Below are 25841 nucleotides of genomic sequence, written 5' to 3' on the forward strand. Positions count from 1 at the left end.
TCGTTTAACCAGATCTAAGGTAGTTTGGTAACCTCGATGACCTGCGGCCCGGGAATCAGGGCACATCTGGAGAACTTCCTTCTGAAGAGATGGAGTAGGGACCAAGACCTGTTCCCCGTGAAAGAAGTAACCTTGATCCTTAAAAAGCTGATGAGTAGACGCAATGTTTTTGCAGTATTGCCAGTTCCGGGTTGTGGCTTGTTTGAGTAATTGAAGGAAGTCTGTGATAACCGCGATAAATCTAGCTTTAGGAAACAGTCTTTCAGAGCAGAATCTGGTTGTTGGATGATCCTTTCGGGAAAGGGCATCTGCTCCGAGATTTTGGTTCCCTGGAAGAAAGGTGAATACGATCCGAAAGAGTAGAAAGAAATGAGCCCAACAGGCCTGCCGGCTATTGGTGGTATGTGCTTGCTGAAGTACCTTAAGGTTTTGATGGTCAGTGCGGACCTCCACAGGAAACGGAGAGCCTAACAGCAGATGCCTCCATTCCCCAAATGCCCTTTTTATGGCTAATAGTTCCTTCTCGAGTACTGAATAATTAACTTCTGACGGATTACAGGTCTTCGAAAGGTAAGCCAATGGTCTTTCTTCCCCTTGTTCAGATCTTTGCAGGAGAACAGCCCCTAATGCATGGTGAGATGCATCCGTCTCGACAATAAACTGTCGGGACTGGTCGGGAGTGGACAAAACTGGAGCGGACGTAAACAGACTCTTCATGTTATCGAAAGACCTTTGAGCCCGCATATCCCAGGAAAAGGGGACCCTGTTTTTTAGTAGTCTAGTAAGAGGAAGAATTACCTCTGAAAAACAGGGGATGAATTTACGATAGAAATTGGCGAGTCCTAGGAATCGCTGGATTTCTTTGATGTTAGTCGGGGAAGGCCAGTCCAAAACAGCGGATATTTTCTTGGGGTCCATTGATATCACCTGAGCAGACAAAACAAACCCCAAATAGGTAACCCGGGCTCGGTGGAATTTGCACTTTTCTGCTTTACAGTACAGATGGTTGGAATGAAGACGATTTAGAATGATTTTTACATGCCGAATGTGTTCCTCTTTGTTTGTTGAAAAGACCAGAATGTCATCCAGATAAATTATCACAAAGTGTAATAGAATATCAGCAAATAAGTGATCCATAAATCGTTGGAAAATAGCTGGCGCATTTACCAGACCGAAAGGCATTACATGATACTCATAATGACCAAACGGCATCCGGATGGCTGTTGTCCACTCATCCCCAGGAGCGATTCATACGAGATGGTATAGATAGATGCCCCCGAACTGCTTCTAGAATATCGGGTATTAAGGGCATTGGATATTTGTCCGATATAGTGATCTTATTTAGGCCTCGATAATCTATACAAGGTCTGAGTTCATCCGAATCTTTCTTAGGGATAAAGAACAGGGAAGCACCAGCAGGAGAGGTTGATTCTGTGATGAGTCCATTCTGTATATTTGAGTGAAGATATTCCTTGAGAGCTGCCTTTTCTCGTTGGGAAAGAACATACATGCGTCCAAATGGAATTGGCTGGTCTGAAAGTAGATCTATATGACAATCGTCTCTCTGGTGAGGGGGTAAAGTAGGGAACCTAGGCGTTGAAAACACTGATCGGTATTGTTGATGACATTCTGGTATAGTTCCTAGCTGACTTATGGACGGAACAGCAGTAAGATTGGTATCCTCTGATGGAATCTGCACTCCCACCGACTCTTGAGAGGCAATGATTAACGCAATATTCTGAGCCTAAAAAAAGAGTACCAGCTGCCCAGTTTATGAATGGGTTATGTGCCCGTAACCAGGGAAGACCCAAAATGATAGGGAAATGGGCGGCCTTTATCAGGTCGAATACTAGAGTGTCTTTATGTGATGCTATCATACAGGTAACGGGTTTGGTCTGTTCCAGAATGGGACCGGGGGTTAAAGGGCTGCCGTCTACACCTTGGATTGGAGTGACGTGAGGTTTGGAAACCCGAGCAATGCCCTTTTCCACGGCCCATTTATCATCAACAAAGTTTACAGCTGCTCCACAATTGGTTAAAGCAGGTATACCCTGCAGGACCTGATCAGGTAATACTATAGTTAAGGACAGGACCACCATAGCCTGGCCAGCAGATGAGTCATCGAGGGACAGATCTATTCTGTGTGGGGAACTCTGTTTGTGCACTCCTATTGTGGTTCCCCCTACGGCAGGGTCTTGGAGTTTCCCGGCACGGTATTTGTGCTCGGCGTGGAGGAACAATCAGACAGTCCCGTAAAATATGCGAGGATGACCCACAATACATGCATAAGCCCAGAGTCTTTCGCCTTTCTCTCTCGTTAGAAGAAAGTGGACCTTGCACCGACCCTTTTTGCATGGGTTCTTCAGCAGGGATCTGCTTGCTAGTGGTTGGAGGGCATTCAGTGTGGGATCGAACCCCTCTTCCCTTTTTCCTTTCTTGGGAGCGTTCTTGTAAGCGATATTCCATCTGCATAGTGAGGGTTATCATGTCTGCCAGATTGGCCGGACAAGTGACTTTAGATACTTCGTCCTTGAGTTCCTCTGAGAGTCCCCGCCGGAACAAAGTGAGAAGCCCGTCATCAGGCCAGCCGGTCTCAGTAGATAATTGTTTAAACTGGGTGATATAAGTCAAAAGATCTTTGTTATCCTGTCTAAGATCAAGAAGCCGCTCTTGGATTGCTACCGAAATCTCCTGTCGGCTAAACATCGACTTAAGACTGTTTACAAAGGCCAGGTAGGAGTCTAGAATAGCATTGCCTGAGGTTACTAACGGAGTGGCCCAGGCCAAAGCCGGTCCCGATAGGTGGGAGATCAAGAAACCAACCTTGTCCTTATCTGTCGGGAAGTAGCGGGATTTGAAGATAAATTGTACCGTGCAACTATCCAAAAACTTGCCTGTGTGCAAAGTGGATGGGGGTGTTTCGGAAAACGCTCGGGCAACCTGTTGCCTTAACTGAGCGTTGTCCTGTTTAAGGGACTGCATTCCCAGAGACATCGACAGCATAGCAGCCATAAGCTGCTGCATTTGCTGGTCCATTGACCTTGCTGTCTGTCTTTTAGCTGGCGTTGCTAACTGTTATCAATATCACATATAAACAAATCCAGGTGAAAACGCACCTGGGCAGACAGCAATGTATCCAGTGGAGAGAACAAATGCAGCAGTGAAAGATCTTTCAGACAGCCCTGCCACTTCTGGCCTGGGAATAGAAAAACCAAAGAGAGAGGGCACAACTCTCAGGGAAACCCTCCGGGGGAAAAAACCCTGTGTAGTAGCAGGAAACCGAGACTTCGGAGCCAGGTCTTAAGAATGGCCGCCGCCGGCTGAATAATGAGTGGCGTGTACTTGGGATTTCTTCTCTTCGAATGAAAGACACAGAATCGTAAGTATAATCCCAAAAAGAGAAAGCAAGGAGAGAGCGGAATAAAGGGAAACCAGAAGTAGTTAGACCTCACCTAATGGTCGATAAACAACCCCGATAACATAGAAGGAGAGGACTTCAATCCCCATAAACAAGAGTGTCCTCCGCCTGGAGCCCTTGGGAAGCAGAAAGGAGTCCTACAAGTAGAGAGAGAGATTCAGTTCTAAAAGAAAAGCGCACAGATATGGAAATAGGAAAATAACTACTACCTAATGGCTGGAGGGTGAAGGCTTACATTCCAAAAGAAGGCAGGTGTGTTATAGAACTGTAATCTGGAGCTTGAAGGAATGAAATCTTTTAGCCTAATGATGGCGTAAGAATTTAGCTGCTGTGGAATGGCGGCGGAAGGAGTGAGCCGCTGAGAAACCCTGGATAGTTGGAAAAAAAAGAAAGAAAGTTGAGGAGAGAGGGAGAGCTCATGAAAAGGGAAACAGGAATTGAACCCTAGATGCGAATTTACGGAGCTCCGATTCTAGCAGAAGCGATGCATCGGGTAACAGTTCTTTGGTCTGTATATGGGATCACGTGAGTAGTCGGCAACGTCCCTCCAAGACGTGAAAAAACTATACCGCTGTATCTTGCAGAGTCCACAAGACCGCCGGCCATATTGGATGTATTCGTCAGGATAGCCCCACATAGTCGTCCGCGATGCCAAAGGGACCGGCGTCTGAAAGACGTAACATATGGTTCCTCTACATGTGCGCCATTGTGGAGTATGTCATCACGCACTGCCAGGCATGTCAATGCACAGCAAGGCCAACAACACCATGTCCACTCCGACCAACGTCCCTACCTCACAGACTATGGCAGCAAGTCGCCCTGGATTTCTATGTGCCCCTAGGAGAAGGTGGTCACCATAGATGAATATTCCAGATTCCATGTAGTCAAAATGGTCCAATTCACAGCCTTCCACAGTACTGTCGAAACACTAGAGGAACTGTTCAGTGAATTAGGGATACCCAATGTAGTAAAAACGGATAACAGACCTCCTTTCCAAGGCCATGAATTTACAATCTTGCAGCCCATCTCGGGTCCCAACACCAAAGGGTCACACCGCTGTGGCCACAGACCAATGGGATGGTAGAATGTTTCATGTCAGCCATCAACGGAAAAAGACAGAAAGCGATCATTGACCAAGAACCACTGCCACAGGCACTGTGTAAAATGTTGAAAAGTTAGTGCAACACACCAAATGAGGCCACTGGGAAAACCCAGATGGAAATATTGATCCGGTACAAACCAAGAACACTCCTGATCCAGCTGGAAGACTATACAGACGAACAAGACAAGGAAATCAGGAAGAGAGACAACCAGAAAAAGAGGCTACCGAATGAATGGGCTGTCCGCCAAAGAGGAGCAAAAGAGATTCAACTACCTGTAGGAGAAGAGGTGCTGGTCCCTCAATGACAGCAGAAGCAACCAAACACCAGATATGACCCCCACCCACTTCAGGTGGTGGAAGTGAAAGGATCCATGGTAACAGCCAAAGGGGAGCGAACAGAAATAACACAAAATGCCTCTGTTCCGGAAACTCCACACCATACCTGACAAAGAGGAAGCTGCACAAAGTCAGGCTGAGGATCCGGTGCAGATAACGAAGAGTGAAACAGATGCCCCAGGAGATGTCGGGCCAGATGAGTCCACAGAGGAAAAAGGTCGACCCAAGAGAACCATCAGAAAACAGAAAACCTTGGAGACTAATAGAACAAATGTAAGCCAGTCTCATGATTAGCAAGGGGTTGGGGGAGGGGAGCTTGTTGATGGATATTGGAACTGAACGTCCTTAACTGCAGGATGACCTTAAGGTAAGAGAGAGAGGACACGCTAAATGGGGGCGGAAGAGGAGGAGCAACAGGAGGAAAGGAGAGAGCGAGTGTGACAGAGAACAAAGATGGTTGACTACATATCTGGCTCCGTGACCTTATTTCAGAGCCCGCCAAATGTGCACCCTTTGACCGAGACACTGCATGGTAATTGAGTACCGCCTGATAGTGATCAGGCACCCAATACAACAGGGGCGCAGCTAGGCAAATATTTTGGGAGGGCTATCCTTTCAAATGTTCGCAGAGGGGCTCACTTCAGAGACTGTGAGGTAGGGGCAAATGTACTTGTGTGGGGGTATTTAACTTCTTTACACATTCTAATGACTGTTCTAGTGCAGCTTCAATGTTGCAAGCAGATAACGGAACAGAAACACTTTACACTGGCAATTGTCGGTTCTTTGTTAGCTGTGCTGCCACACAGGCCATTTGCTGTCTCTGTCCTGCCACGGCTCTGTTGGCCAGCCAGATCAAGTCAACATGAACCAAAATGTAGTATGAGGGCTGAAGCCCAATCTGCCCAATGGTCATTGCGCCACTGGCACCTGACCTCACCCATCCTGCAGCTGGCCCATGATGCCATGCACCACCCAGCACTGCCATTTAAACCCTTCCAGGACGGAGCCATTAATCAGGCAAAATGTCCTGCAGAAGTACCGGCTGGTGAACCCGAAGTAGGGGTGAGCACAATCAATAAGAAGAGGCGGGATGCACGCAGCAGCCAAAACCAAGGAAACCGAGCAATCCAAAAGACAAAATGGGCCCTCCAATGATACAAATGCTCGAAAGAGCAGTACTAAAAAATGGGACACTCATTGATTGCAATAGTTGCCACACCTACATTTAAGGGTTACAATATCTCATCCCTCCTGCAAAGGCAGCTCTTGCAGACCACTTCCAAGCCCGCCCACCAGCTGCTACTCCTCGCCCACTGCCCATGACAACTACTGCAATACAATGGCCCAGGTAAGGGGACAGAGCAGCAGGGGCTGCGCACATGGTCCTAACCAGCGTAGGGAATGGGCCAGAACAAGATGGAACGAAGCTCTGGCAAATATTGTCTTGCCGGAGCCCTGCTTTGACCTCGAGGCCCAGGCGCTTGACCAGGAAACTCCCCTTTCTGCCAGACACAGGAGCGGCCCATGCTTCAGAAGACTCGGGAGACCAGATGCGGAAACAGCCAAGGCCTCACATACTGTGGAGGGGCTGTCCAAATCGGTTTATATGTCCTGCCATTTACAGACATGTTTTTGTTACGGTGGGGGGTGTAACTACTGAAAAAAGGAGCGTTCAACTTCCATTACTCGCACAAAAGGAATAGCCATTATCTTTAAAGCCACTCTCAATATAAGACTAGCCACCCCCACGTCGCTGGCATCATGTGAACTCCTCTCAGTTAAGTTCCAAACCTCACCTAACAGCACCATCACACTACACATCATTTACAGGCCCCCAAGACCCCCTGGGTTCTTTGAAGAAGATATCACAGCCTTAGCAGCCGACACCACCAAACCCACGGCGCAAAATATCATTTTAGGAGATTTCAACCTCGGCTACAAGGACACTAGCGACCCTCACGCCATCTCTCTAGGCTCTGCACTACTAGAGCAAGGATATACTCAAATTAGCACCAAACCCACCCACGAAAAAGGAAGGATACTTGACTGGGTTGCAGTTCTCAACTGTGCCATCACCCTACTAGATTCGACTCCACTAGTATAGTCAAGACCACCACCTTATCACTTTTGAAGTGCACATTAACAACTTGGAAAAGAAAAAGCCCATTATTGCTCCTCCCCTACCTCACAAGGAATAAACGTAACATTACAGCAGATGCTCAGAACTATGCGCGTGTTTTCACCTTCAGCAGCGGCGGACCCCATCCCCATCACCTGCGGAGTCCCTCAAGGATGTAGCGTATCGCCTACTTTGTACAACATTTTTACAAAGCCACTATTTGACAAACTGGACCGTCTGGGAGTCACCTACACAAATTATGCAGATGACACCCAGATACTCCTACCCCTCTCAGTAACCTATGATATAGACGTCGCACGGATTAACGAAGTCTACATCATCATTCAGGCATGGATGGCCACACATGGCCTCTACCTGAATGATGATAAAACAGAATTACTCCTAGTCGGATCATCCAATAACCTTCGCAAACTAAGTCCTCATTACACAAATATCCTCATCGATGGGAACAGTATACCCATTGCCAAACATGTAAAAACGTTAGGTTTCTACCTCGATGCCCAGTCCAACCGAACTAAGCAGATTAACATGACCTCACCGGCCACAGCCTACACAGGCAAGTTGATCAGAGCCTGTAGACCTTTACTATCCCCCACCAGCTGCCTTACGCTGGCGAGAGCGCTCATACAATCTAAACTGGATTATTGCAACAGCCTTTATCTAGGAGTGAACAAAACCATCTTAAATAAACTCCAGATCATGCAAAACAACGCCCTCAGAGCAGCGTTGAATATTCCCAAAAGGGAGCACATATCTGAAACTAGAAAGCACTATAGGTGGCTCTCTATACATGACAAAATCGTCCTAAAAACTATCTGCCTCACTCACAAAGCACTTAACTACCAAGCCCCCCCTATCTCACAGACAAGTTCACATAGAAGGTATCCAACAGAATCACCAGATCATCCAACATACCATGTCTGGCGGTGCCCAGATACAATCTAAAAAGGAGCCGGAGGTTCCAGCTTCCCGGTATTAGCCGCCCAGCTTTGGAACACTCTCCCTCAGAATATTCAAACTATTCAAACCTTCAACAAATTCAGAAGCCATGTTATCACATGGATACTCAACAAAACATAAAATAACAGCTCTTGATACCACTAACTGCGAGATGATCTGCACAAATAGTATGTCATCCACCCTATACTATTGCTATGACCTGTGTATAATATGTACAATGTCTAATATGTATATATGTTCCATTGTCATTTTTTCTGTGAATGCTATACTATGGGCCTCATTACACGGAAGGCGGTAATGGTTAACGGCCACCGTTAATGGTAACGGTGACCGTTAACCATTACCGCCTTACTACGAGGTCCCTTAGCGGGTTGGTGCTTTAACGCCTGCTTTTTGCAGGCGTTAAAAACCAACCCGCTAAGGGACCTCGGAGCTAATTATGGCACCGCAAAATTGCGGTGCCGTAATTAGCGCCTTCCCCATTCCCATAGAGCCCTATGGGGCAGAAATGGGAATGGGGAAGGGCAATGGCGGAAGGGGGATTTACCGCCCCTCCAACCTTGGAATGGGGCGGTAAATCCCCTTTCTGCCAAGGCGGTGCCGGTATTTTACCGGCATGAGCCATGGCGCTAATAGCGCCATGGCTCACCGCCTTCCGTTTAATGAGGCCCTATGCCTTGTAACCATTACTATCCTCTAGCGCCCAATTACCTCCAGGTCAGGTGCACGATATAAATAAAATAAACAAACAAACAAACAAACAAACAAAAGGGGTTCTTACTGAATCGCCATCACACACAGGGTTGGGTTCCACAAAGAGGTGCGACCCGCTCTGTGGCCACGCCCCTTGGCCCTGCACCCTCCTCACCCCAGCCCCACTCTCCAAGGAGGAGAGGGTTCTCAGAGTAAATGCTTTCCATTTCCACCACTGCTCCTAATGATGATGCCCCGCCCCCATTCTGGGGTTGAGATCTTAAAAGGCATTGCAGACAGAAAGTCTCGGGTAAGCCATAAGGTCTGCGAGTGGGGAGGGGTGGCCTTAGTGGCGAGTGTGGTTCTGCCCCTTTAAGGGAAGAGCATGCGGCGGAGTGACGTTGCACTCCGCCGCGTGCACTATAAATAAAGGGGGCGTTCCCGGCCGCATTAGTGCAACCGGGGAGCCCGAACACAGCAGACGTCTCCGCTGAGTCTGTGGGGGTTGGTGGCTCACAGGAATCGCTAGCAGGGTCATTGAGAGACCCCCAACAGTGACAACGAGTCTGGTATGTTGCCCGAGCCCAGCGGTGAAGCTTGGAACAATTTTTGGAATGGAGCAGATGAGAAGGCTTGTTCGTTCCATGCCGCGGGCTGGGTAGATACTGCGCTGCAGGCGGCCATTTTGGAGCCTAGGCAGTGGATGTTCACGGCGCTCCGGTGGGGCCCGTGATTGACATCCAGGCCCAATTTTTGGACAGAATGATAGAGATCAGATTTTGAATTGTATTTGATTTTTGGGCGAGTTATGTCGAGTGAAGGCGAGGTGCTGGGGGAAGGATGCTGAGGCCTGCTTGATCCCTGGACCTCCCTGCCTCCATTTTTGGACCATCTGTGCTGGATTGTGGATCCTCCACACTGTCCTGCAGCTTAGGATTTTCATCTTCATCACCATCATCATCATCATGACCAGCTGCTACTTTTAAATCACAATTTTGCACTGGTGAACCCGGTGGCCTGCAGCATCTGCTACAGATCGTCATCATCATCATCAGTTCTGGACAGTGGGTGTTGTTTGTGTGACTGGACTGGTGCACTCGACGGCCTCCGAGGCCTATGCTGGCTGGGTGAGTTGCGGCCCCCATCTCTTTTCTGCAGGGCTGCCTGTGTGCTTTAACCCATGAATGCACCTGATGATCAAGACGGTGGGCAGCCTGCAGACCAGCAGTTACCTCAAGTTCAGCCACCTGTGGCACAACCAATTGTTCAGCCAGTACCCCAAGTCATGGCGCAAATGCGGGCCCCTGTGGTGCTCCGCCAATTCCATAGTTCGATGTCTCAGGCCCTCCATCCAGTCTGGGGCCCAGATGGAAACGGTGGGTTCATCGCCTTGACATGTATTTCAGGGGCATCATGGAGACGAATGACGACAGTAAGATGGCGACGCTGCTTCATGCTGCAGGGCCTGCGGTGCAGGAAATATTTGAATCACTTCAACCTGCTGATGCCTCGTATGATGCCGCCAAGACAGCTCTCCACAACCATTTCATCCCATTAGCCAACGCAGACTATGAGAGGTTTGTAATGTTATCGGCTCGCCAGAAGGAAGTCGAGACTCTGGACACTTTTTATGGTCATCTTAAACGTCTGTCCCTGGCATGTGCATGGGGTGACCCAGACAACATGATTAGGACACTCCTAATTCAGGCTTGTTCGTCGGGGAAACTACGGCGACAGGTACTGAGGGAAGCAGGGGCCACCCTTGCTCGCATCCTGGAACTGGGGCGTTGCCATGAAGTCTCAGAGGCACGTGCGTCCAAGATGGAAGCAGGAACAGGCCTGGTGAAAACGGAAGAGGTATGTGCGGTGGGGCGTGGCAGCAGAGGTGCCAGGAGGCCCGGCAGCAGCTTCCGCGGCTGGGAGAGCTGGAGAAGCATGTCAAAAGTGTCGCTATGACCTGCCCCACCCCACCAAGTGTCCAGTGGTGGGAGGAAATTGTGGGCGGTGTGGCCTTGCTAACCACTATGAACGCGTGTGCAAGGTGTCTCTGCCTGTAATGGTGCCCAGAGGCCTGGTTCGGTCCGGATTCCTGCGTCAATCCCGCCCACCTAATGTGGCCCAGGTCGACCAAGGGGAGGAAGGTGCTCAAGCGGAAGAGGAAGAGGAAGAAGAGGAGGAGAACATCTTCTTCGTATCAAGTGTGGAGGCCCTCAAGTCGAAAAGCAGATGGCAACCAAGGTGCATTGTTGCGGTAAACAAGTCTCCCTTCCCGGTGCTGGTGGACACGGGTGTGTCTGTCAACGTGATGGCCCATGGACACTATGATGTGATGGACACCCCACCAAAACTGGTCACCCACAGGGCTCGCATCTTCACGTTCGGAGGGTCAGAGCCAATTCCCTTGGATGGCGCATTCGTGGCCAAAGTAGAACACGTAGGATCAAAAATCATGGCGAGATTCTACGTGACACCGGTTAGCACTAACACGCTGCTAAGCTGCACCGCGGCGGAGGCCCTGTGCATTGTAAGCTTCGCTTAGTCCATATACATGGAAGACGTAGATGACCTACTGGACAAGTGCTCTGCCCTGTTCCAAGGAATCAGACAAATGGTTGGTGATCCGGTGAGGCTGCACATAGATGAGTCTGTGCAGCCCATCGCTCTGAAACACCAGAGAGTGCCCTTTCATCTGAGAGAACTGGTGGACAAAGAGCTGGACAATTTAGTAAACTTGGACATTATTGAAAAGGTCGAAGGCCCCACACCATGGCTGTCCCCGATAGTGGTGGCAAGGAAACCGAAACAGCCCGACACAGTAAGGATATGCTTCGATATGAGGCTTCCCAACAAGGCCATCAGGAGGGAACGACACCTGACGCCAACCATCGACGACATCATTGCAGAACTGCAGGGAGCTTGTTTCTTTTCGAAGTTAGAACTCAGGGCCGGATACCACCAGGTCGTCCTACATCCAGAGTCGAGGTACATAACGACTTTTACCACCCATAGAGGCCTGTATAGGTACAAGAGACTCAGTTTTGGGGTGTCGTCGGCAGCCGAGGTATTTCAAAATATCATCAGAGGTTCCCTGGCTGACCTGGAAGGAGTTTTGAATATCAGCGACAACATCCTGGTATTTGCAAAGACTGAGGTGGACCATTTACGCAAGCTGGCCAGGACTTTTGAGAGGCTGCAGTCGCTGGGCCTCACGCTCCACCGGGAAAAGTGTGAATTCTTGCGGCCGACCACCAAATTCTTTGGATTTATGTTCAAGGAGGGTGGTGTATCACCAGACCCCAGGAAGGTAAAGGACATTAAAGAGGCCCGACCACCGGATAATGTGTCTGAGGGGAGGAGTTTTCTTGGGATGGTGACGTACTGTGGTCGGTTCATCAAGAATTTAGCATCTAGTTTGGAGCCCCTAAGGGCCCTCACTAAGAAAGAGACAGTGTGGCAGTGGGGCCCTCTCGAGCAGGTGGCGTTTGAAGATATCAAAAGTGCCCCCATGGCCAAAGACACTGTGGCATTCTTCGACCCAACACTCCGCTCCGAGATAATCGTCGAGCCAGCCCATTCGGCCTGGGGGCCGTACTGAGGCAGATCAGCCTGGATGACAGCGTTCGCCCAGTGGCGTATGCAAGCAAGGCGCTGTCTGACACCGAGCAGCGCTACTCCCAGATCGAGCGGGAGGCCCTGGCCATCCTGTGGGGGTGCAGGCATTTCAGGCTGTACGTCTTAGGCCGGCCTGTGACTATTGTGACTGACCACAAGCCACTGCTTCCCATTCTGACAGGATCCTCGTCAAAACCACCGGCGAGAATTGAACGGTGGATGCTCGCACTCCTCGAGTACGGGGTCTCGCTAGTGTACAGACCTGGCACCAACAATGCAGCAGAATATCTGTCCCGCCACCCGGGGAACAGCAGCGAAGATGCACCGGACGCATGTGCAGAAGAAGCGAATGACCACGTGCAGATGGTGGCGGAAGCAGCCACCCGGAATGCCATGCCCCTGGAAGAACTGGAGGCAGCAGCTGCTCGGGATGAATGTTTCACATCCTAAAGACCACTATGCAACAGGAGTCATGGAAGACGGTGCTTGAATCTCTGGCTGGATGCACCCAAGAAGCAAAAGGGGTGCTAGAACAACTGTGGAAGGTGAGGGAGGAACTGTCATTCTCAGCCACAAGCCTCCTGTGGAGGGGTGACCGGATTGTCATCCCCCAAGCCAAGATCCAGGAGGTAATAAGTCTGGCCCATCAAAGACACCAAGGGGCCGCGAAAACAAAGGCCTGACTACGCCTGAAGGTGTGGTTCCCTGAATTGGAGCGGCGGGTCGATGAACATGTGGTCGCATGCGTCTGGTGCCAGGCTGCATACCCCGCACAACAAGAGCCTTTCATTGAGACCATACCCAGAGGGACGTGCCCGTGGGAGGTGGTACATGCAGACTTTGCATCCACCACAGAGGGTACACACTTCCTGGTGGTGGTGGATGAATACTCCTGATACCCTGAGGTTGAGTTTGTGGACTCTGTGGCCTTTGAACACGTAGTCGTGGCCCTCGAGAAAGTCTTCGCCTCTCATGGTTTTCCCCATACCCTGTGCTCAGACAACGGGGCGCCCTTTCACGGTGAGCGCTTTGCGGAATTGATGGACGGGTATGGGGTTCAACATCGGAAGATCACCCCGCTCTGGCCAAGAGCCAACGGGGAGACGGAAAAGCTGATGCGGACTTTGAGCAAGACATTCTGCATAGCGCAAGGCCAAGGACGGTGCCTGAGTAGAGTGCTGTACCAATTTCTGAGAGTCTACCGGGCCACTCCCCATACATCTACGGGGGTGGCACCAGCAGAAGCCCTGTTCAAGCGGTGCCCCCGGGGACTGCTGCCAGAGGTTGTCGAGAAGGAACCTGGGGTTATCGACGACCAGCAAGTGGAGCATGATCGCCGGCTGAGGACTGAGCAAGAGAATGCAAGGAGAGGACTCCGCCCACAACACCTGGAACCTGGGGATGAGGTGCTGATACGAAATAGGCACCCCCACGGGAAGCTGTCCCTCCCGTATGAACCGGAGCTGTTGGACGTGGTAGCCATCAAAGGATCAATGGTGACGGCACCCGACGGCAAATCGTCTGTCACCAGGAACGTGAGTTTCTTTAAGAGACTGGGTGACACAAGGACTGACCCACCCCAGGAGCAGGACAGCATGGAGGTACCCGTCTCCCGCTGAGGGAACGCCTGCTGAGGGATTGCCCATGCCAGAGGCAAGCAAGAGGTACCCCCTGAGGACAGGGCGAGGGAAACCTGCTCGCCTCACCGACTACGTGATAGGACAAGTATCCTGAACAGCCCTAGGGTCGTTGTAGTCGTTAAAGGGATCCAGGGTGGCTGTGATGTTTTCATTTGCACTATTTGATGTGTTGTTGTTATTGTGGGAATTGTTAATGTAAATGTGTTGTTCTCATGAAAAAGGAGGAGTGTGGTGCTGCCCCTTTAAGGGAAGAGCATGCGGCGGAGTGACGTAGCACTCCACCGCGTGCACTATAAATAAAGGGGGCGTTCCCGGCCGCGTTAGTGCGACTGGGGAGCCTGAACACAGCAGACTTCTCCGGCTGAGTCTGTGGGGGTTGGGGGCTCACGGGAATCACTAGCAGGGTCATTGAGAGACCCCCAAAAGCCAGTGAAGGGAAGAGGTTGCAAATGCTAATGGGATAATATATTTATTTTTATTTATTTGAATTCTTAATAGAGCGGCAAATCGGCCTCACTGCGAACACAAAACAAAACAAGACAAAATCTGAAATAGACAGAGAGAGACCAAAGTAGACAGAGGCAGTCTGGCAGTGGATCTAGGGGGTCAGTAAAGAGGTTATATGCAAACATTACTTGGAATGGGGGGGTGGGACTCCTTTAAGGAGAGAGAATCCATGTCAATGGAAGAACAGTCTGAACATGGAGACTATTAACACATTCCGAGAAACGGAGACAAGGGGAAGGTATCACTAATGAGTGATACATATTTGCCACAATTTCTCATTAAAAGCAAAGTAAATGGGGTCTCACCACAAATACGAAAAAGCCAACTAATCCAGGTACTCCCTGTGACACAACATGAGCGAATGCCTCCACTTGCATGTGTAGCATATCGTTAACAAACGCAGTACTATTCACTCATTGCACTGCTTACTGCACAGTTTTGTTATTTCACAAGAAAGAAAAACCCGTTGGCTGCGGGTATTGCTAAGCCAGCCCTTTCTTATATAAGGCCTGCATTACCAGCTGACTCTGGTAAAGGTGCGGTCCTTTGGCAGGCAGCGCTCGAAAATGTTTTGATGACAACACGTGCGATACATTGTGATGCGAAACCTGCCTACGCCTGTCACCACTAGCACTGGTTATGTCTGAGGTAGCAACTCATTCTGTAATGCCTGTCAAAGAGTCATAGAGTCATATTAAAATGTATATACGTTAAACTTTATTTATTTGACAGATTTCATAGCAAGCATCATATATTGTATACTATAGTACTTAAACATTCATTAATGAGGCGGCAGCAGCAGCAAACATACAGTGGCAGAGGAAAAGCCTGCCCATGCAATATCAATATACCCTATGATGACGAGCTTTCAAAACTGTCTCCAGCCACCCCTGAGGACCATGACTGACCAAGGAAACTCCCAGCCATGCATAACAAGACCCGGCACTAGACTTAATGCAGAAACAGCCAGCCACACATCCGGTTCCGGAGATGTCTGAAATTGATATATTTGTCTTGCAATTTACAGACTTGTTTTGTTGGGGTGAGTATTGTCACCAATGAAACAGTAGAGTCCAACTTCCGTTACTCAAACAAAAGGAGTTCATTCTTGCTGAATCACTATCAGAGACATGTTTAACATTTAAAATTGTGGTGATACGTAATAAGAATGCCCAGAATTTTAAAATTTGAAACATGAATTTTGCATAAAAGCAAAGAACGTTTTGGGAACATAAGAATTTCTTGTGTGCCCAAAAGGCCCTTTGTTTTTACACAAAATGCCTGGTTTGGCCACGACCCTCAGATCTGCCCTCTTCGAGGGGGAGCCCACAGTATTTTTGGTTTCTGGGCAGTGATGCCCTACGTCAGTGAAAAGGTTCCCCTCTCCAACACAGGAGCGCATAGCTTTTCACTGCCACCACATCAGCTCAGGGGAAGCCTTTCAAAGGCTCCCCCATGCTGGCATGGCAGCAGTGCCCGGGAGTGGGGAGCGTTCCACTTTAAAAGGGCACCGCTTGGGGAAGCTGCCCCGTGCTGGCGTGGCAGCGGCTCCCTACTCAAATGAAAAGCTCCCTGCTACTGTGCTGGAGAGCCTGGAGCCAGCACGAGAACAGGACGCTTTTCACTTGCATAGGGCAGCTCCGTCATTCCAGCTTCGGGGAGCCCTGGGAAGGCTCCCCCGAACTTGCGTGGCAGCGACACTCTCTGTAAAAGAAAAGCTGCGCCCCATGCTGGTGCAGCACCCAACGTAAGTGAAAAGCTCCTCCCAAGGGGGCAGGAGCTTTTCACCTACGGAGGGTCCACTCCGTAGGTCCACTACGGAGGGTCCACTGCAGCACCAGCGTGGGAGAGCCTATTTTTTTTATACATATTGCGCCACGGCCACTGCCTCTCCAGAACAAAGGAGCTTTTTAAACGCTCCTCCATGCTTGCGTGGCGGGGGCTATGGCACCCTATTTAAATTATATTCGTTTGGCACCTGGGAGACACGGACTATGTACTATTCTAAAATCTATATATACTACGTAGTATATACTATGCAGCATACTCTATAGCTGAGGAAACCAGTTGGTTATCAAATATGAAGCTGAAAATGTTTATCATAAATCTGTCACCTTTTTCACACCTGAGGTGTGGCTATTGTTAAAAAATCAACCTGCTGAGCACAAATAAATAACTGTACCTTTAAAAAAATAATAATATGAAGCTGAAAAGGTGGGGAGAAGACAGCAAGATGTCTTTCCTTCCTCAAGCTGGGCATATCACTTGCAAACTCGCAGTTAAGGTGCTTCCAGTTACAAGTTCCAGCCCTGCTGCTCTGTGTTTGTGTCCTCCTCCAGCCCCCACAGTGTTCAAGGGCCACATAAAAGCAACGGAGAAGGAGCCCCCTAGTGGTCAGTGACGGTGTGATGGTGCAGGGGATGGAAGCATTAGTGTCATCGGGTGCTACCTCTTTCCCCAAAGCTCGCTCTCAGATGAACTGGAAGGTTTTGGACTATTGCATGAGGTGTTAGCCGGTTCCAATGGCTGCCCTATTTTGTGAGAGGAATTTTAGTGGGGTTTCAGGGGCACCGAAGTATCTCATCTGGGCAGGGGCGAGAGAGCCTCAAAGAATCAGGTCTTTCTGGTAACCAACCCAAGGGTACCTCAATAAAACATTGAGAAGGAGCGTTGGTTGACCAAGGTTGCAGGTCCTTTTGCTTGACGGCCCTTTGCTGATGTTTTCGGTTCCCAGAACAGTTTTGTCTTATACACAATTTGTCATTTCTTAGGCATGTGTCTGTAAATTATGCGATTGGTCCAGGGATGTGTTCAGTGGGGTATGCCTACGTAGATACTACATTGGTAAAATTAAGGAGGATGGACAATGGAAGCTTTGATGGTTGAAATCATTATTCAATCAATAGTAGCGTGCATCCTGACAAGTTGAGCCTCCGAAGTTTCCATTTCAACAGCTGTTATTTATTTTGTAAATGTATGCTACTCGAATGTTTCAGTACCCTTTTTGAAACTGCTAGTGAGCACTTAGGCAGGGTCACAAAACATCATCCATTATTTGAACAACTTCCTTTTTTTGGCCAAGCTAGGCATAAAGGAACGTGTGAGACTACTGGATGGTTTTCACTGGGCCGTGAAGAATTGGAGATTTCCTTTGGCATGTGGTAATACAGCATTACCAGCTATGTACTTGCAGTTTTTGGGCATTGAGATTGACTCTGAGGCAGGCTGTTGGAGATTTCCTCTTCGTTATGTTGAGGCTTTCTTAGTTATTGCATAGGAAGTGTCTGTTGGCCTGAAAAGTCGTAGAGGGTGAATGCCTTTGTACTGTGACAAAGCAGTGGAGTCAGATGTCACAGATCCTAACAGACTGGTGAGATATGGATACTGACCCTGGCTCCTGTTCTCCTTTTTTTGCAGAACAATATCGCAGAAGAAAAAACAGCAAAGACATTGTCCATAGAATTACCAAAGAGTGACAAGTCATACAAACGGGTGAGCCTTGCAAAAACTATCTGCTGCAGAGCTGCTCTCAGCCTTTTGTTAGTATTCATCAAACCATGAGGCCCTCCCTTGCCGGTTTGCGGGGGAACCCTCAAGTTTCCTGTGCATATTAGAAGTCAGCAATGGCTAGACGGGGACGATGGGGCACTATCCGATACATTCAGTAACTTTGCCTTAAAAAGAGGCAAGAGAGTCCTGCACGCGGACATGTTCAGATAGGGATGAAGAGGTAATAGAAGAGTGACTGTTGCCTTTTCTTCACCTTGCTGCCCATAGATGGCCTCATCAAATCTGATACAGACATCAGAAGAGACATAAGAACTTCGCTAGAACCCTGAACCTGTCACTAGAGTCACCACTGGAGGTAGGGCAGGGTCTCATTCGAATTGATATTCACGTGAAAGTAATATGAGTAGATTTATTCAAACAAGAATTGACAAGTGGGGACAGTTTTTGGTAATATGAGTTTTTGTTTTAATTGTAGATAAGCAGCCAACACATGAAGTTGTAGAAAGTGGAGCATATTGAAGCACCCACCATTGTCCTGAAGAAGGCTGGAGCTACCCGAGAGACACATCTAAAAGGCTCGCACAGTCTGGCCGAAACACGCGTAGATGACTGAATTGTTGTTGAACAAGAGCTACACCATTAGATCAACAGGGTGCATAAGAAGTAGCATAAATATTTTTTTTGTATGAAGCCTGCATTATTATAAAAGGCTAGTTGTGTTATGAATAGGAAGAGTTGTGTGAGAGTGTGACTGTGGATGAAGAGAGATACTCCTGATCAAATAGTTTGGATGGAGTTGGAAGCTACGAACATACATATGTGCTTGTGAAATGAAATATATGTATCATAGATCTGATATTACCAATTGTTATTAATGAAATTTGCAGAACAATACATTCCTATTTTTGTATGACACATGGTTACAAGTCAATGTAATTTTTTTCTGTCCACCACTTATGGTCTTGATCAATTGTGTTCTTTTATATAGAGAAAAGTAACACTACATCAGCTCCAGGTATTGGTGGGTCAATTATATTTTGCTCTCCACGCTATAGATATGGATTGCCCTGTCTTCAGATCCGCTGTGTGGACAATGTCAGGGCTGAAATAAAAGCACCATAGACTGCAACTTTCCACTGACGTGAAATAGGACTTGAGAATATGGGTGGAATTCTTGGAGACCTTCAATGGGGTAGTCATTTGGCCTGTGGCCCTAGTACCGAATTCTGATTTGGGCCTAAATACTGACTTAGTGGGAGTGCAGGTTTTGTGGCTATTCTGGAAGATGGGTGGTGTATGCAGAACTGTCGTGTGGCATGCAGCAACAGTGGCTTGAGGAGGAACTTGGCCATTTTGGAACTGTTTTCGATTCTAGTGGCGTTGCGTCTTTAGGCTGACAGATGTGAGATATACTATTTGTAAAAGATGTCCATGTTAGAGTCCATCAACAACCATAGGGCATCCTGTAGGAGAGGTTTGAGACTGTTGAGGAGTTTGGCTTTGGTGTGCATGAAGGCTAACATTGCTTTGAAAGTAAAGTATATACCGGCCTTTTGAACAGTGCAGCCGATGCCTTATCTTTTTCAAGCATGCTGGAATTCTGTAGGCGACAGAAGCACTGCTGATAAACCCAATCCAAGAAGACTTGTGGAGGATTGATGTCTCAGCTCCTTAATCGAATTGTGGCATTAGTGGCACAAAAATAGAAAAGGACTTCCGAGAGGGCATTTGTGAATATTTGGGTTTTTGGAGGACAACATGTTTAGAACAGGCAATTCTTTTTAACTGTACACTTCCTTGGAGTGCGCTTCCGGTATTCCTTTTCTGAACTTTTAAATCATACAAAGATACATCTTTGATTGGTTATGCACATCTTTGTTTTTTTATTTCCTTTCAAACATAAACTTTCTTCTTCAAATAACCATATCCCTTTTGTCTCTCAACACATGTTTCTCCACGTTTAACGCATGTGGTTCATCAGGAGAGTTTTCTAATATAAAACAAGAAAAAACATTTTTTTGCTATATCAGCAATTCTTTTAAATTTAGTTAGACATTTTCTCAACCCCCAAACAATTTTTAAATTTCAAACAGAATTTCAAAAAACAAATCATTACAACCAATAACTCATTTCATTGTCTGAAATTAGCCCTGTATTGGAAGTATCCAAAATACAGATCCATTTCGCTTCTCTTCTCCTTAATTGTAGCTCTCTGTTGCCTCCTCTCTCCATGCTTTCAATTTTTTCTATACCCAGAAACTTGATACCCTTAATATCCGTTGCTTTATGTTCTTGATCAAAATGAATTGCCATAGGGTATCTTGTGTCCTTATTTTTAATGGCTCTAATATGTTCTTGTTAATCTGATTTTCAGTACTCTGATAGTACTTCCCACGTATTTCTTATTACATATACATGTAATTTTATAAATCACATACTTAGTGTTACAATTAATGAATTGCTTTAGTTTGTTAATTTTTCCATTTGGTAACCTTATCTCTTTTACACCATTTTCCATTTGGTCACAGATTCCACAACTCCCACACTTGTGGGTTCCTGTTGGTGCTGGTACTTGTAAAAATTGACTTAGCACTTCGTTTTTTTCTTCTTTCATATGGCTGGGGCTAATTTTTTGCTTTAAAGTTGGTGCCCTTCTATAAATTATCCTGGGTTTAGCTTCTATATACTGTTTTAGCATTTCATCGCTTTGCAAAATGTTCCAATGTTTTGTCAGGAACTTTTTCAAAAGGTGAGCTTCACTATTGAAAGTCGTTATGAAGTCTACCTTTTCTTCACTTTTCTTCACCATTCTTGGTTTGTCCTTTAGTAGTTCAGTTCTAGGCACTTTTTCAGCTTTGTAGATAGCTTTGTCCACATCTTGATTTTTGTAACCTCTCTGGATACAGTTTTCTTTGAGCAATTTAACATGATTTTCGGATTTTTCATTTGAACTGCAGTTACGTTTTGTTCTCAGAATTTCACCATATGGTATATTTTTGATTATGTGCTTCACGTGATTGCTTTCAGCATGTAGTACTTTATTTACTGAAGTTGGCTTTATATATAGATCTGTTAGGATCTTTTCCCCATCTGTATAGATTAGCAGATCCAAAAATTAAATGTTCTCATTTTTTCAGTAAATTTGATATTATAATCATTCGCATTCATATATCTGATGTAGTCAAAAAGTTCTTTTTTGTCTCCATTCCATATCATAAGAATATCATCGATATATCTTCCCCAATAGGTTATGTATCCATTCGTAAATGCTGTATGTTGCCATGCATGGTTGATCTCAAAATGTCCCATGAATAAGTTTGCATAGGACGGTGCAAACTTGGCCCCCATTGCTGTGCCTCATTCTTGTCTGTAAATTTGTTTATTGAACAAAAAGATATTGTTGGTTAAAGCAAAATGCAACATTTCTAAAATCATTGAATTTTGTTGAAAGAACGAAATTGATCTTGTTTTCAAAAAGAACTCTGTTGTTTCAAGCCCTTTTAAATGTTCAATACTGGTATATAAAGATACCACGTCCATAGTTACAAAAAGAAAACTTTCTTCCCAGGGTATTTCTTCCAGTTGTTGTATGACATGTTTGCTGTCTCTCAGGTATGATGACAGATTAGTTGTTAAAGGCTGAAGATGTAAATCAATATATTGGGAAACTCTTTCTGTTAATGAACCTATGCCATTGATGATTGGTCTACAGGTTGGAAATTGTTCAAATGTTTTATGAATCTTTGGCAAAAAATATATTATTGGCATAATTGGATGAGTGTTGTTCAGATAATGATATTCATCTTCAGAGAGTAAGCCGATTTCTTCCCAATTTTTGATCATGCTGTGTCATTCCGACTGCAAATCCATAATTGGATTCTTCTGTAGTAGACAATAACAATTCCTATCATTCAATTGTCTGTTTCCTTCAGTAATATAGTCTTTTCTTTGCATCAGGACAATATTGCCTCCTTTATCTGCACTCTTAATTATCCATTGGGTATTGTTTGATAAGGACTCAATAGCCATCGATTCTTTTTGTGAAAGATTGTGTTTCATTTTTGTTTGTTTATTTTTGAGGAAATTTTGTCTTAGATCTGCACTCACCATTTTTTGAAAGACATCAATTACATTGTTTTCTGCCATTTTAGGAATGAACTTAGATTTTAGTTTTAAGTTTGATTCTTCCGATAAACAAGGATCAATATTTTGTTCATCCAGGAACATTTCTGTAGTATAATTTTCTTCTGTGAGATTCATGATATTTATTGTCTTTTCCACAATTTCTACTGACAGAGGTGAGATATCCTGATTCATCTTCTTTTGTTTCTCGAATATTGATACGGCAAAGTATTTTTTCAATTTTAATTTTCTACAAAATTTGAATAGATCTACATTAGTGTGAAAATAATCTGCCTTATTTGATGGACTGAAATGTAGTCCTTTATTCAATACCTTGTTAGTTGTTGTGTCGACTTCTTGTCCAGTTAGATTCATGACTAAATTTACTTCATCCTCTTGTCTTGTGATCTAGTTTGCATTCCCCCTTGTCCGCTTCCTTTGTTTTTGCGTTCCTCCTCTTTTTCCTCTCTTGTTTTTGGTAAGTTGATTGATATACCTTCGTTTATACCAGATCTTGTGCCCCTTGTATTGATGGTACTTTTTTGAAAATTCGATTTCGTGATCGACTTGTGCCTTCTGAATTCTGCTAAAAGATTAAATTCACGTGTTTTACCTGATGTACTTGGTTCCATTTCTCTTTCTGCTTCACTAACCGTTTCTGTGTCAGAAGATTGAGTAGTTGAAGATGGTATATTCACATTTTTTGCCTTAGAATAAGGTTTTGAAATAGGGGTTCCTTTAATGTCATATTTTCTCTGATATGTGTATACTCTTCCAATTTTATAATCTATTTCGTCTCTTAGGAATGCTATTTGTTTTTTAGATTTTAATTCTTCAGTGAATTTATTTAAATAATCATCTATTTGATAATTTTTAAACGTTATTTCAGGTAAGTTTAATTTCTCAATTGTTTCTTTTAGTATCTTAATTTCTTCCAATGCTTTCTCATGGGCTATTGCCGAATGGTTGATTATTCTGACCATCATATCTTTTGAAGTTTTTGCGAGGAGAGCCTCCCAATTTTTCAAGTCTTCTATATCTTCATCTTCAAAGGAAGGAAGAATACATATTCCAAGTCCTCGTGGAATTCTTTCCATATCCATATACATTCTCAGGGTTTTCATTTCCCACCACTTGGCTAACTCTTTTTTTGAAACTGTTTCCAATCTTTCAAATAGATTTCTCAATGACGTCGATGTCTGAGATGAACGTACATCGCCAGGTGTCTGTCTGTGTCTCAGGAAAAGTTCTTCAGCTTCTGCCTCTCTTTTTTCGAATATATCTGACATTTTTACTTTTTTTACATCTTCTTTTTGATTTATTCTGATTTACTCTTGGGTTTGATTGATTCTATGCACGAAGTCAGCCTATTGGAAAGCCTATGAACAAGATTTTTGTATCAGTTTATAAATAAATAAAAAACAAAGATGTGCATAACCAATCAAAGATGTATCTTTGTATGATTTAAATGTTCAGAAAAGGAATACCGGAAGCGCACTCCAAGGAAGTGTACAGTTAAAAAGAATTGTTTGTTTAATATTGCAGCAGCCGCAATATACACTTCAACAGGTGCAGCATCCAGGTAACAACGTAATCATTCATTACTGCACAATAAGAAATCGCCAATTATAGGAAATCAAAGCCACAAAGGACTGCAAAATTTATACAAAAATCATGTTTAGAACAGGGTCAATGGCGGCCTTCCTAGGAACAAAAGCTAAATGAAGTGCGGACCATTACCAGCACCTGCACACACATGGAGGGCATCCCATTTTTTGCAAAGATTACTGGTGCCACTGTGGCACCCTCCCACTTCTTGAGAACAACAGCATCGGAGGAGTGAGAGGGATTGGGGGGAGAAGGAGCGAAGACCAGCACCCGGTAGATGTGAGCAAGTTCGGAGCAACGGTTCCGGACCTGAAGAAGGTTTGCAGTTCCTGAATCTAGGTCCTGTGTGCCTTTTATGGGGCCTTCTGGACTAGGGATTTGGCCTCTGTCCCTAAGTGTGACAGGGGGGGGGGGCAGATCCAGCTGGCTGATGTGCTCATGAGAGAAGGCTGGCTGTGTAGCCAGATCGCAAAGCTAAGAACTGATCAGAGGGGCAGGGCTGAGTTAGGTAGGTTAGACATGGCGCTCGGATGGAATACTCCCCAGTGCAGCCATTTAAACACTGTTTGGTAATTAGACCAGCTAATGTAGGTGGGCCTTTGCATATCTATCAGGATGGGTTGTAGCAACCATGGTTTCAATTCTGCAATTGTACTCTGCAATCAGTAGGGTAATACCTTAATGGGTTTTCCTTCCAGTTCTTCAGGATAGGTGTGGCGACACCAGCAGCATTTAGTGGTCTGGGTGATGAGGAGGTCCAGGGGATTGGGAGGTGGACATCTGATTGTTTTAAGCATTATTTCCATGCACCCCTTGTACGACAATAAGTGTGCATTGTTATTGACTGCTTATTAACTTCCTTTCAGCAGAGGGGACATATCATGAGAGTGGTATCGATCATTGATCACTCATTTGTGTGGATGCCGGGGGTTGCCACTCCTGCAGGTTAGCGGTGCATTTATGAAGACTTTGGAGAACAGGAATATGCCATCTCTTTATCTAATTGAGGTACCCTTAGGGGGAACAACACGCTGCCCTTCAGTAGAAGAGGAGCAACAGACTTGATGCTGGTGGAACCCACTTGGATTTCTAATCAGTTTCCAAAGAATGTGGTGACACAGTCCCAAATGATTCAGAAAAGGGACTGCCAGACACCGGGAAAGGAAAAAGCAATGGCTAAGATCACTATAGGTGGTGGGAAACTGAGTTGTATACATTATAGATTGATAAACGGCGACTTGGTGTTTCACAGGGACAGGGGGCACCTTTCCAAGTGGGGGCACAAATGTATTTATTGAGAATCTCAAAGCCTTTGCAAATACTCTATGGTGGTAGGGAGGTCGAATAACAGGTTAATATATTTGTCCTGTGGTGTGGTGATTACAGGTAGGCTATCAACATGGAGGTAGAAAACCTGAACTACCAGAACAGGCTATGAAGAATTTTAACATCTTAAGGTTTTACCACTGAGACCAACTTTTCACACCCTCATTCATTAGACTCACTCATATGTATTGTCAAATACTCTCAGTTCACAGATGGACAGAATTCTACCCATGCCTTCATCCCTAATTATTCCTTCCACATTCTTCTTTTCCACAGTCTACGTTTGAGTTTACATTGTCTGGGCAGTCAAAAACTGTTTTCTGGGGTTTCAGAACAATAGCAATCCTAAAAAATGTGCCTTTCGAGCTACAAGTGCCTGCTTCAGCACATCTGAAGCTCAACACACTCCCACATACTGCTACTTAAAGTTTATCACTCGCAAACTGCATTCTTCCAAACTATCCTCATCCTGAGTTATCACAGCTCACATGTTCCCACACTGCCACGCTGTATAAACCATTTCTCGCCCACAAACCAAACCTTTTATCTCACTGTTAGTCACATGCATTCGACACACAATGTACCTTCATAGTCCAAGTATTCCCCAATAATAATCTCAAACCAGTAATGTGTCCCTCACACAGTTAAGCCCTAACTAGACATTCCTCCTTGTATACACCACTCAACCATTCTCCCCATCTATCGATGCTGTTCTTGCTTCCTGTCTTCTAGCCATTCAGTCCTGGATGTCTGATCACTGTCTCCATCTTAGCCCCAAGATTGAGGTGCTTTTCCTTCCAGCCATGACTGTTCCTCCACCTCTGCCCCCCCTCTATCTTGTTTCCTCCTGCCATCTTTCTCCGTGTC

The sequence above is a fragment of the Ambystoma mexicanum genome, chromosome 10, assembly GCF_040938575.1.
Source record: "Ambystoma mexicanum isolate Mex_15411 chromosome 10, UKY_AmexF1_1, whole genome shotgun sequence".
Lineage (NCBI taxonomy): Eukaryota > Metazoa > Chordata > Amphibia > Caudata > Ambystomatidae > Ambystoma > Ambystoma mexicanum.